At 36.5% G+C, this 13,851-nt stretch overlaps 1 protein-coding gene across 8 annotated transcripts in view; it reads left to right on the top strand.

Moving 5' to 3' along the window:
* LOC23687700 (trithorax group protein osa) overlaps window positions 1–13,851 on the top strand; it is a 566,458-nt gene that overhangs the window by 134,157 nt on the left and 418,450 nt on the right. The gene's annotated exons all lie outside the window — the stretch shown is intronic.

Below are 13,851 nucleotides of genomic sequence, written 5' to 3'. Positions count from 1 at the left end.
CATCTTAAGAAGGATGGAAGAGAAGCAAGCTCCATCGATTTTTTTCAAGAAAATGTGGTCAGCAGTTCAAAAAGCAGTTCGAAAAGTTCCGAAAAAAGTTGTGCAGAATTTTATGGGAGGTATCAAAAGAAAAGTAAAAGCATTCTCCAGCAATGCTCAATAAACGTTCAAATTTATGTGAATTTGATCGAAATTACGTTGATTTCCATGTATTTTAGGTAAACTCATGAATTTGTTCGAAAATAAACAGTTTACTGTAAAAAACACGTGTCCACTTTAAATGAACAGTCCTTACTTCAAAAGAATAATTAAAACTATCCGTTCATTCAGAACTAATTTGTGAACCCGCGTCAAGACTCTTCTAAGCTGATGGTTGGTTCGTCTCTGGGCTACCGGTGTTTGAAGAGTTTTTCATAATCTCATCAGAATGTTTTCCTTCTTTTAAACATAGGCTATTCTTTCAACTTGTACTGGTTTCATTTCTATTGGCAATAATTTAGCTTATATTTTGATTGGGAATTTTACGTTTTTAAATAATCGGCAGTACTTTACAGTTATACAGATATAACAATTATTTGCATTTCACTCAATTTTTATAAAAGTTATTTCCTTGTTTTGATCATAGGCTATTCTCTCATATTCGAATATTTTTCATAGTTATTTAAATTAAGGCTTATTTTACGTTCATAGAGAGTCTTATTTAAAATATATTTTTCGCCCAAGATTTAACTTAGGTGAGATGCCATTATCCTCCAAGATTATGATTGTAACATGTGAACTGAACTCTGCACCGTTGATTGCGTATATTAGTAAACCAAACGGCTCGATGAACACCTACGTTAACGAAGCTCACTGGTTCTCCGTTGTTAAAAGAAGAAACCAAACTTGTGATTGCTAGAAATTTATTAAATTACTAAATACTATCAGAATAATTGAAGCAAATCGATGTTACAGAGATACGATTAAGTGATAAACCTTTTAAGTAACTGTCAAAAGCTGACTACAATCACAGCGGAAAACATATGCTGGCAGCTATTATCGCTATCAGAGAAATTAATGACTACATTTAGCATGTTCTTCTTTCGTCATTGACTGTTCCTTAAACTAACACTAAAGAGATACATATCAATGATGATTTATGCTTCTTTAAGAATGAATTGTTCTTCGAAATTCAGTTTTGAAAGTCGATACAAATGTATGCTAACTGTAGTTCACTATAGTTTTTAATTTTGGCCAAACGGCATTCGGCCAAATGACCCGGAACCTTCTTAAGAATTCATGGAGATTGATACGTCACGCGGTATGTTTTGGACATAAAACGGAAATGTCGCCAGAGAGGAGGGATCTGATACGGAGATACATGTGACCCATTTCGCGCCAAATCGTTTTCCGAGCAGTCAGCACCCTCTCAGATTCCAATGAAATTCTCTGAATGTGTAGACTTTAACAAAATAAGCTACTTTGCATACTTTGTTTTTTTTTTCCAAATTTATAGTCCAGATTAATTTGAAAAGTGACAACTTTGTTGACCTGATTTTTGATTCAAACTAATGTGATTGAAAAATGGCAACTCCTAAAAAATGGGTTGTATGAATGACTTGTAGAAAATTTTCTAAATTTTTAAATAATAAATCTGTAATAAAAATTGATTTTCAAATCTTAAAGTCGTTTGAAAAAAAGGCCATTTTTATATTTTGATTAAATTTTGTCTCAAAATAGATAATTATGTTTACTATCAACTGTTTTTACATCGCCAAATGGGCAATCTTAAGGAAAACAGGTTTTCCTAACATTCTTGTCTACAAAATTTTGTATGTGTCATTTTCAAACAAAACTATACAAGTGAAAGTCACAATCATCTCAGAATTCAATGAAACTCAGTAAACGATCGCACTTGCTCTGTGCGTGTGTGTAGTATACATGAGATGAATGGATGAGGGTTATAAGAAGGGTGAGGATAAAAAGAAAGAGAGAAGGGTCTGCGTGATCTGTGGCGAGTTAAATTCGGAACTTGTAACCTTCTGAGTTATTGCGTCACCAAGTGGCTCGGTAGCTTAGTTGGCAAACCGCTCGTCTATCATACAAGAGTCCTGGGCTCGAATACCAGCCGAGCACGTGGCTATTTTTCATAATTTTTCCATCTCTACCACACTTAACCCTCACCCAAATTTTATTTTCGATCTAAATATCATTTTTAGTTATCTAAAATCATTCTAAACACGTTTTGATTTATTTTTATTCGCAAATCTATGAATTTTGGTTTTTGATTTTTATAATTTATATTTTTGAACATCCCTATCCTTTTTCATTTTTTCTTGAAGCCTCTTCTAGTTACTGATTTTTGACAATAATAAAAATTCATTTGTTACGGTAATCTTAAAAATATTAAATTTTTATTATTTTTCTGGAAATATTTTTCTTTTCCGTGTAATTAACGGAAAAACAGGTTTGAAATTATTTTAATACCATCAAGCTCTTCTGCTGTGACAGATTGATAGTAGAAAAATATGAAAGGTACGATTTTTGATATTACACGTCAAATGAATCCCAGGCATTTCAAACAATTTTCAAAACTACAAAAAAAAAAAATAAAGTCATAAAAAACTTTACTTATATGCGTGTTATGAGTTAAGGTTTAAGCCACAAATAAAATCATTTTGATTTCCGAGCTACGAAAAAATACACAAAATTCCAAAGTGTACCCCGTCTAAAGGCGGGGTTGGGTATTAGAGGGTTAATGAAATAATCAATTTAAGTCAGTAAACGAGTCAATTTGGTCTTATCAGTTAGCTTTAAATCATCGAGAATACCTTATCAAAACTGTTTTATTTGTGGTCTACACTGAGAAAACAGATTTTCAAAATTTAAAGTCGATTCAAAAAAAAAAAACATTTTTTGTATGTTTATAAGATAGGTAATTGTGTTTACTACAAAGTAGAGTTGGGAAAAGTTCTGAGCAAGTCACAGTCTGCGAAGCTAGTAAAAAAAAAAAAAAAAAAAAAAAAAAAAAAAAAAAAAAAAAAAAAAAAAAAAAAAAAAAAAAAAAAAAAAAAAAAAAAAGTGAAACTCATGACTAACGCTACTGCACAGTACAAAAATGTTGTTGATTTGGAAAATTCATGCACCCAATCAAGGCTATTTTATTAGATACACGCTTTTCGTTTTTGAACTACTATAGTCAGGAAAGCCACGTGAGTTTCGCAACATTTAAGCCTACTACTATTACTATTCCCTGCCCTGCGACCAACCGTCTATACTTCGCACTTTGTACAACAATTGTGATTTATATGCTATGATTTTGTTACAAAGATATCTATCGACACCAAACCAAAATGTATTCCTCAAGAATCTTTTTAAGAACAATACTCGACAGTTTTTGCTTACAGTATGACTCTTCATAATGCGGTAAAATCTACAAATGCACATAGATGTCGCATAATAATGAACGCACTATATAAGTTCACCTCATTTATTTCGGAATTCATGGTCATGGAACTTTTACTTTTATTCTGCAGATATTTTAGGATCCTGACCATTTGGAAGGATGACATTTTCGGCAAAATTGTTCAGTAAGTTAAGGACTATCATTGTCGAGATAGTTGATTCATAATTTTGCCACCAGGCGGCGCTAGTGAGCATGAAACTTTTGTTCTGCGGATACTTCAGTATCCTGACCTTTTAGAAAAATGGCATCTTCGACAAAGATGATGCCTAGCTAAAGGGCAATCATTATTTTAGCTAATCTCGAACTTCAAGGATTGAACAAAGAAAGCATTTGAGCTACTGAACAACTTTGCCGAACATGCCATCTGTCATGCCAGTTGTCAGGGATATTCGCAAAACCAAGGGTGTTTTACATAGTACAACGCGCGACTACTCACGTTACAAAAAATCGAGCGACAACCGAAAAGTTAAGGAATAAACGTTAGTCTAACTAAAACTTTCTTGGCTTAAATTATTTTTAAGTAGGGCGTTATTTTCAAACAGAACTAAACAACTGAAAGTCACAATCATCTTAGAATTCAATGAAGCTCAATAATCGAGTCAATTTGGTCTGATCAGTTTACTTACTTTGAGCTTTGAAAATCATTTATTTTTCAATGTGGGCCACAAATGAGATTTGTTTCGGTATTTTTAATAAAAAAATAGACAATTATCTACAAGTCATCCATAGAACACTTTTTTGAAGGAATTGTCATTTTTCGATTACTTCTTTTTGAAAAAAAAACTAAGAAATCGGGTGAAATGGTGTGGCCATTTTCAAATGATAGTTTAGATCAGGGCTGTTAAATGTCATGAATATCGCGTGACTTTGACAATTAAATATTGCTAATATCATCCTTCCCCGTGGAAAAAGTAATCGAAAATGTTTTTCCCGATGTCCTTTTCCGAACTTCTATCGGTTGGCAATATTTGCTAATACTATAATTCGTATGGGAGGGTGCTACAAGCATTTAAATTTTTCAATTATTTTGAAATTTAACAGCACTGGTCCAGATAAATTTATGAAAAACGAAGTAAGTGGCTTACTTAGTCAAGGTCTACACATCCAGAAAGTTTTATTGAAACCAGAGAGGGTGCTGCCAAAATCGCTTTTTTTCTGGAAAAGGTGTTTCCGTCAAATGATCTTCCGGTAAATTATTACGGAGCGTGCCAATCTCTCAATTTGCAGTCTACGAACGAGAGCCCTTTATTCGGAGATTATTATTTCCCCCAATCCATACACTTCCGCATGAACTGGCGTAGATGCAGTCGGACTCCACGGTCTATAGTGAGCCAGTATAAGTGCAACATCATTTCCTCCCCCTTCCCCATATTGGTCTGAATTCTGACGTGGCAGGCGCCATTGTTGCCTAAAAATAGAAGATCACCAGCACTTATACACTGAGGGTGTCTGTTAGTCCCAAGCAGTCATTCGGTTGGTTCCTTGTGTAAGTGCAGCTGATCTGGCGATACTGGAGTAGCATCCACGGGCGGCCAATCAAGCTCAAGCATTACGTCCTCACTGGGACAAAGCCCTTCTAAGCTCAGTGTTCAATGAGCACTTCCACAGTTATTAACTGAGAGCTTTCTTTGCCAAAGTTGCCATTTTCGCATTTGTATATCGTGTGACGATGATACTCTATGCCCAGGGAAGTCAAGGAAATTTCCATTACGAAAAGATTCTGGACCGACCGGGAATCGAACCCAGACACCTTCAGCATGGCTTTGCTTTATAGCTGCGAATCGAAATCAGTACCGAATCCAAAATTACTCAAATTCATTAGTGATTTCTCGCTGAACTTTTCTAAACGAGCTATGTAAAATTGAGAGGTTCGTTATCAGTGGGTCAAAATCTATCGAATCCATTGTAAATTACCAAAGGGCGTAAAAAACTGTTGCCTAGTGTAGTGTAGTTTGATATTCTAGCTTCAATACAGCTCTAATTCAGAGTAATCTGGATCATATTATCATTTGAATTTTAAGAATATGGATTCGATGTGCTAGTCACTAAATCGCTCGACATTTGGAACTTCCATGACAGGCTACTAAAAGCACATTAACTTTTGACAAGCCCCGAAAGCGAGCCCCAACCTCTCGCTACGGTCGGCACCAGAAATAGTGGCACATTTGGATGATCGGCATCGGTCGACATCGAGGTCGCTGAATGGCAGAAGCCAGAGGAGGAAAGCCATTAAATGCAGAGCGACGAGAAAACCCTGCCGCACCACCCTTGGATGGGGATTCCCTGCAAAGCGGCACTGACTTGACTGAGTATTAGGGTCATTCAAAATGATCAAACTACAGAAACCTTAGGTGACACCCCCTAAAATTGTTCATTTGGACCCCCAAAAACTAAAGAGAAAGTCTATGAATTTCTTCCATTATTGATTGGAAGATTTTTCTATTTTAAGTTGACGATTTACGCTCAAACTTTCAAAGTACCTTCTGGGGGTCCGAATAAACCCAAGATTTCTACAGTTTCATTTTTCTCAAATAAAAATGGGCCACCTTACTACGTGTACTTTGTCACAAAAACGGGAGAAAGTACCTAGGGGTGGAAAATTACACAACCACCCTTCTACTCGTCATCCTTTCCAGCAGCATGGTTGTTTGAACATCCCTCTCATCTCTAGAAGCAAAGAGGGCTGGCTGATGCAGCAATGGTGCGGTTGTTGGCTTTACTTTTTGTGTGTCGTCGTCCTGGTCGGTGCTCAGCTCTCTGCACAGAAATGCTTCACGCGCTGATAAACCTGACACACACAATATATGCTCGGGATGCCGTAGTCGCAGGGTTGACACAGGGATCGACCGACTCACAGAGGAGCAACTCAAAAACAAATTCATGGCCAAAATTTTGAATGACTCTCCTTGAATGACCGTCCGTTTCACGGTGTTTCAGATAAAAAATCACGAACAAATCCCAAGCTTTAACCAGCAATTTGGCCCAGTTACTCCTATGTGCAAACGGGGGGTTTGAAACAATCGTCGATGAGATAAAGCATCATTTTTGCTCGAGAATCGACACCCCGCTCCACGGACGGGTTTGGAGGACTGTTGCCATTTGTCCGGGCAATATTCCGCCGTCCGTGTTGTCTGGCTGTGGCACATAGGAGAGCGTTTAAAATAATGATAGTATCAAATCATAAAACTAGGTAACAGCGCTGGGACTTCCGCTCCTGGGATGGTAAAACGGAAGGCAGCCAACTGCGAGCATCCAGTTGTGAGGGCATAAAGGGAGGGAAATCAAATTATGTTTGATTATTAACAGAAAGAGAGCCTGAATAGTGGTTTAGTTCGGAGACACCGAGAGTAGGGAATCTTCAGTGAGCGATCCTCAAATGAATCACAAAAGCCGACCAAAAGTTATAAAATCCGGCGAGTTTCGTGATATTGCCGTTTGATGACTCGTGAAGTGGAATCGGCGGTACGGTGCTTCATTTAGCGTTATTATAAAAAAAAATACAGCAGTGCGCATCGTACTTTCGTGCTGTGCGCACACGAATTCTCTCTGCTCTTGGAAGTTTTTTTTTTAAAACTACCTAAAGCAATGACACAGTACTTTTCAGTACTATTTTTTCTACTATTGATCCCTTTACGATCCTTGTTTGGACCCATGCCTTCGATTTTTCGTTGGACCCGTTGGCGAAAGCTAGCGGTGGTAATCCTTCTTGGACACCGTCTTGGGAAAAAACCTCTCGAAGGTCACGTCTTCTTTCGTTTATTCACTAAACATGGTTGCAACTACAAACAAAATGAAGGGTGAATCTCTGAATTCATAACTTCCTTCCATTTCCATTCCTTCAAGTGGGATTTAAAACTGTCACTAAACGTGGCAAGAATGGAAGAAAGGACGTTTCTCTGGAATGCGAAGTTTCTTCCAAGGGCGAAATGAATAATGTTGATAATTGCATCAAAATGAGCTATCAGTCCGATGCTCTAGACAAATTTTCCGAACACCAAATCGAAGCGGTTCCTAGCCCAGGCTCTTTGATTCAAGTGAGAAAGCAAAGAGTGCCGCCTATCGTGGTCAGTTGTTCCGAATTTGGGGGATTTAGGAAGGAGGGGAATCAAGGTCTCCTTTCAAATCGCAAAGGCAAATCGTGTTTTGCCGGAAACTCTTAGAGATCGTGAACTTCTTCTCAAACATCTTGAAGAGAAGAAGCACACATTTTTTACTTATGACGACAAAACTGAACATTTGTTCAGTCTTCTTGAAAGGTCTCTCAAGAGACTATAAGTCACCTGAAGAGATCAAAAATGGAATAAATAATTTACTTGGATTTTCCCCAGTCCCAGTAATCATTATAAAAAAAGAGAACCCAATCTGGCATTGTTCGGAAAGGGCTTTCTCAAGAATATTGTTCAGTTCACTTTAACAAAAAAATATCTAAATAAAACTAAAGCTTTAGAAAAAGCTAGACTTATGTTCGATGTCCGTGTGACATGGGAACATTTCCAGAAACCTGGAGGAAATTTCCAGAACCCCACTCAGGGTCGTCGGTGCCAAAAGTGGGGTCATGGTACAAAAAATTGCCGCATGGATGCTAAATGCATGATTTACGGAGGTTCTTCTCACGTTAAGGACGTCTGTCCAGTGAAGGAAGATACCACCAAGTTTATATGTTCGAATTGCGGGGGCAATCATAAGTCCAATTTTTGGGCTTGCCCTTTGCGTAGGCGATTCGTCGATGCTCGTGCCAGGCAGATGAACAGTAATGTCCATTACGATAACGGTGGTTTCCGGTATTTCCTTGGTAGAGTTTCGAACAATGCTCATTTTTCAGTTAACGATCGCTTTATTAAGAATCATACCCATCAGGAAGATCATAATCATGCTCATTCACAAACTAATTTTAATCCATCGGGTAGCCATTCGAATCTTTTAATTTCGAATGGATCTACCCACGGAAAATCCTTTGCCGATATCGTAGCAGGTAATTTGAACTCCTCCCCTATTCGTACTATGAGTACACATTCTACTTGTTTCAAATCAAATGGAAAAAAAACCCTGCTGCCACAGGAAACTTCTACTCGGCCTCTTTGTCTACCGAAAATTCTAACGGAAAATCATTAGATAATGTACCCACTTCAAGTGATATGTCTGCCTCTGATTTTAATTTTCTAACTGAACAATTGAATCTAATGATTGAAGCAATGTTCAAAGCCGCCACTATGACTGAAGCAGTCCAAGTTGGTATAAAATTTACTAATCAAATTGTTATTGGATTACGTTTTTCTAATGAATCCAATAAATAATTTAAATATTTTAAATTGGAATGCTCGTTCTTTGAATGGTAAAACGGACGAGCTGTTTAATTTTCTTGCAGTCAATAACGTGCATATAGCAGTTATTACCGAAACTTATTTAAAACCTGGATCCAAACTAAAAATCAAATCGTCATTTGAAACTAAAGTTTTTGAAACTTTAGGTGTTTCTGTTGAAACACAGCTTGGTAAATATACTTTCAAAGCTGCCTATTTGCCTTTTCAATGTTCTGGACAGCAAGTTAATTTGCTCCAAACTGACTTGCGCAAACTGACTTGCAATAAGACAATTTTTTGTGATTGTTGACTTTAATGCCAAACATCGGTCATGGAATAATTCAAAAAAGTTATTTGAACGGTAGAATTTTATTTAAAGAGTGCTCTTCAGCAAGGATGGAAAAAAATCAGCTCTAACGACAAACAACACGGTATTTGAACGGTCCAAGAGGGCCATCGCTCTTGCAGCAACATGATTTCAACACCTCACCACGCGCGCTAATCATAGATATATCGAGCATCCGATAAACTGTTTGTCGTAGGACAAAGGGTTTGTCGGATATTGTAACAAGTTGCGATTAATGCGAATCAATTTAAAATTCACGGATAAACTTTCTCCCATTCCATGCACAATTGACTTTAGGATTGAAAATGGTATGCTAGAAGTCATATCGCAGAGTGAAAGCGTGAAAATCTTCCAAAATTTATGAATTCGTTTTGCGAACAATTGATCGTTAGCACACATACCGAGCGATTCATTTTTCGTGGAGCGAAGTTTGTTGTGATGGCTTGACGACTAAGGGTTTATCGTTGTTGCTATGATCGCATGATAAAGAACAAGCACGATGCATCATTTGTTTTATCATGATCACTAGATTTCCATCTTTGCTCTTCAGGGTATTTCTCAATTCAATACCCTGATAGCCCTACATGTTTTTCCTCTTCTAACCCATCTACGATTGATTTAGTCTTAACCGACTCTAGTCATCTTTGTAGCCAATTAGTTACTCATGCTGATTCTGATCATGTCCCTGTTACAGTTCAAATATCCCTTGAAGGAATTCTCAATCCTATCAGCTCCACTTTCAATTATATTCGAGACGAATATATATGAAACATATATTGACTCTAATCTTGATGTTAACATTTCTTTCCAAACAAAACTAGATATTGACAATGCTCTTGAAGCTTTAACAAATTCCATTGTTGAAGCCAAGAGAATTGCAATTCCAATTGTATTAAGTAAATTAATTTGAATCCGTGATTATAGACGATTATCTCATGTCTCAAAAACGTAAGGAGAAGGCAATTTCAACGCACTCGCGATCCTGCTATGAAAATTATATGGCAGGATTTGCAGAAAGAAATTAAAAAAATCGTTATTCACAATTCAGAAACAAAAATTTTGAAAATAAAATTTCTCAATTGGACCCTGGTTCTAAGCCCTTTTGGAAATTATCCAAAATTTTGAAAATAAAACCTCAGAAGCCAATACCGGCATTGAAAGAGGAAAACAAATTATTATTAACTAATTGCGAAAAAGCTCAAAAACTTGCTATGCAGTTTGAAAACGCGCACAATTTTAATTTAGGACTAACTAGTCCAATTGAAAATCAAGTTACTCAGGATTTCGAAAATATTCTCAATCAAGAGAACGTTTTCGAAAATTCCTGGGAGACTGATTTGGAAGATGTGTGAACTATTGTTAAAAAAAATCAAAAATATGAAAGCTCCTAGCGATGATGGAATTTTCTGCATCCTCATCAAGAAACTTCCAGATAGTAACTTATAATTCTTAGTTGATATATTTAACAAATGTTTTCAATTAGCATATTTTCCTGACAATTGGAAAAATGCTAAGGTTGTACCAATTTTAAAACCAGACAAAAATCCTGCAGAAGCTCCTAGCTATCGTCCAATCAGTTTGCTTTCCTCCATCAGTAAACTTTTTGAACTGGTCATTTTGAACAGAATGATGGTCCCCATCAACGAAATTCAATTTTGTGCTAATGAACAGTTCGGATTCCACCATGGACATTCGACCACTCATCAACTTTTACGTGTAACAAATTTGATCCGTTCCAACAAATTTGAAGGCTATTCTACTGGTCTTGCTCTTCTGACATAGAAAAAGCATTCGACAGTGTTTGGAATGAAGGTTTGATCGTAAAATAAAAAAAAAACTTTAATTTTCCAACATACATTGTTAGAATAATTCAAAGTTATCTGTCAAATCGTACACTTCAGGTTAATTATCAGAACTCCAGATCTGAAAGACTTCCTGTGAGATCTGGTGTTCCCCAAGGGAGCATTTTGGGACCAATATTATACAATATTTTCACATCTGGCTTACCTGAGTTACCTCAGGGATGTCAAACATCCTTGTTTGCGGATGACACCTCTCCGCCAAAGGACGAAGTCTGCGTGTCAGTCCATTCCAAAAAAGTTTGGATATTTTTCTTCATACTTGCAAAAATGGAAGGTTTCTCCCAATGCTTCCAGAAGTCAACTAATAATATTCCCACATAAACCATAAGCTCTTTATTTGAAACCTTCAAGTAGACATGTTGTCACGATGAAAAGGGTTCCAATAAATTAGTCAGATGAAGTGAGGTATCTAGGGTCCATGCTTGATAAAAATTTAACTTTCAAAAATCACATTGAGGGCATTCAAGCGAAATGTTACAAATATTAATATTAATGTTATTTTTAATAGAAAATCAAAACTTTGTCCTAAGAACAAGCTTTTGATATTCAAACAAATTTTCAGGCCAGCCATGTTGTATGCTGTACCAATATGGACTAGCTGTTGTAATACCAGGAAGAAAGCTCTGCAGAGAATTCAAAATAAAATTTTGAAAATGATTTTAAAGCTTCCTCCCTGGTATAGTACCAATGAGTTACATAGAATATCCAATGTTGAAATATTGGAACAAATGACAAATAAAATAATTCATAATTTCAGGCAAAAATCGTTACAATCTTCTAGTGCCACGATTAATGCGTTAAATATTTAGGTTAAGCTAGGTTAAGTAAATTGAAAACGTGTTTTTTCCCGCAGGTGAAATCAACTCACCTGTAACAAATCTGAACTGCTACGGCAATTGAAATGTAATATGTTGTTAACAAACTGTTAATAAAATCTTAGATTTGTTTTACCAAATTAGGATGATAGTGTTGTCTTGTAACACAGAACACCTAGATTTAAGAAATGAATTTAATGTTTGGAATGATACTAATAAAAAAACCAAAAAAATAAAAATAAAAAAAATCTAAATTTCAAACGCCAGGTGGTTTGTATAACAATTCTAACAGCTCGAAGATTTATTTTTATCAATTCTACAGCTTGAATTTTGCCCTTTTGAAGGCGTAACGCCAAAACCGTTGGTTTTAAATACATTCTCTTCCTCTGACGCGGATTTCGTGCAAATGTATCTGCTTTTTGCCCTGCATACAGGAAAATGACTGCTTACAAATAACACTAAAATCATTTATCAAATTTGGAGGTGAATGACTTTGAAGTTAAAACCTCCTTAATAAATAATAATAATAATTTATCAAATCGCTCTTCAGATTATTCTAGTGCTATGTAGGCAGATGCCTTGCTACACTCTTTGGTAGTACTTCGTCATCAATAATTACAAAATAAAACCAGTTCCGTAATGCCTAATATTACTTGAGTCTGCAAATAAGCAGTAATTATGTCTCTATAAAGTTTAATAATTGTTACTAAATGAAACTTTCAAAAATGGTTTTTGGTTTTGAAATATTGTTGACGATTACGCTTTCACAAGGGCGTAACTCAAAATTTCGTCTGACGATTTGTTTTAAATCTGCCCAGAGGAACTAGAAAACTATATAAACCATCTGGCATTTGACGTCTGACTTATTTTTCTTTTTTTTTATAACAACGATAAATGAAACACCGTGGCGGAGGTTATTCCTCGTGCAAGAGAGCGTAAGAGTTCATTCATATGCTCTTGATGGCCAGTTTTGATGGGCGAGAGGTAGATTGTGGACCCGGACTGCCATCTCTATGCAGTTATGACCGACCGGTCCGAATTGCCAACCGTTCGAAGCGACGAATGTGCGACAGATACGGACAACTTTTTGAGTAGGACGATCATTTATTCTTGCTTCGCCTCGGTCGGCGGTGCTTATGACGACGGTACGTACGGTGCGGAATGGAATGTGTATGGCAGGATTCTAAAATATCTTTATTGTTCCAGTCATCTCTGATTCCGAGCTGTGGAATGCCATGATGATGATGATGCTGTCTATGTCCTAGGTGGATTCACGAGGACAAAGTTGTACTCCAATGGGAGCGTTCGTTGTGCAATCTGAGGAGATTTTTATCGCCGTAAAGCTGTGCTCTGTTTTGTGTGATGGCTTTCGATATTGTAATGATTGTGTCATTCAGAAGATTGTGTTTATTACAGTACACGGGGGATTGAGACAATATATTTGGAAAGTTTTCTTTCATTGTCGTTCGTGTTTTAGCAATAATCAAATAAATATTCTAATTGTATTGTTGAACTGTAAAAAATTGCAGTTATTGTATGTTTTGAAGCATTTTCATAACTTATCGACCACCTTTAAGGCAAACCCTTTCATCGTCTACTTTTACTGGCTTACGTTTTAGGCGATTGGCCATCTTTTCAAATGTTCGACCGACAATATCCCATATCATAAGCGAAGCAAACAAATGGACTGGATCTGTTGAAAATCGTTCTTCTCCGCACAACACCTTCTAGCGCTATATTAAACAATAGGCATAAAAGTGCAGTCTTATGCTGAATTCAAGGAATTGGAGTATTCGCCTGAAATCTCCATACAATTTTGCATACCTTCCATCATCGCTCTTATTTGTCATGCTTCCTGGGAAATCTGTTCGTGTCCATGATTTTTCATAATTCAACTCAGTTGACGAATTTTTTTACTATGTCTCAGTTTTGGCCGAATAAAGTAGCTTAGCAAAATAGCGTGAAACGACTCGTAAACAACATACCATCAAAATAATCTATGACGAAAGAACTACCGAGGGTAGAAATATGATTTGCTTTACATTTTCAGATAAATTGTAGATGAGAAAATTTGATTTGTGTA

This window comes from Aedes aegypti, chromosome 3, assembly GCF_002204515.2.
Source record: "Aedes aegypti strain LVP_AGWG chromosome 3, AaegL5.0 Primary Assembly, whole genome shotgun sequence".
In the NCBI taxonomy this organism is placed as follows: Eukaryota; Metazoa; Arthropoda; class Insecta; order Diptera; family Culicidae; genus Aedes; species Aedes aegypti.
Note: the sequence above shows the minus strand (reverse complement) of the source record. Positions and strands in the feature narration are given on the sequence as shown.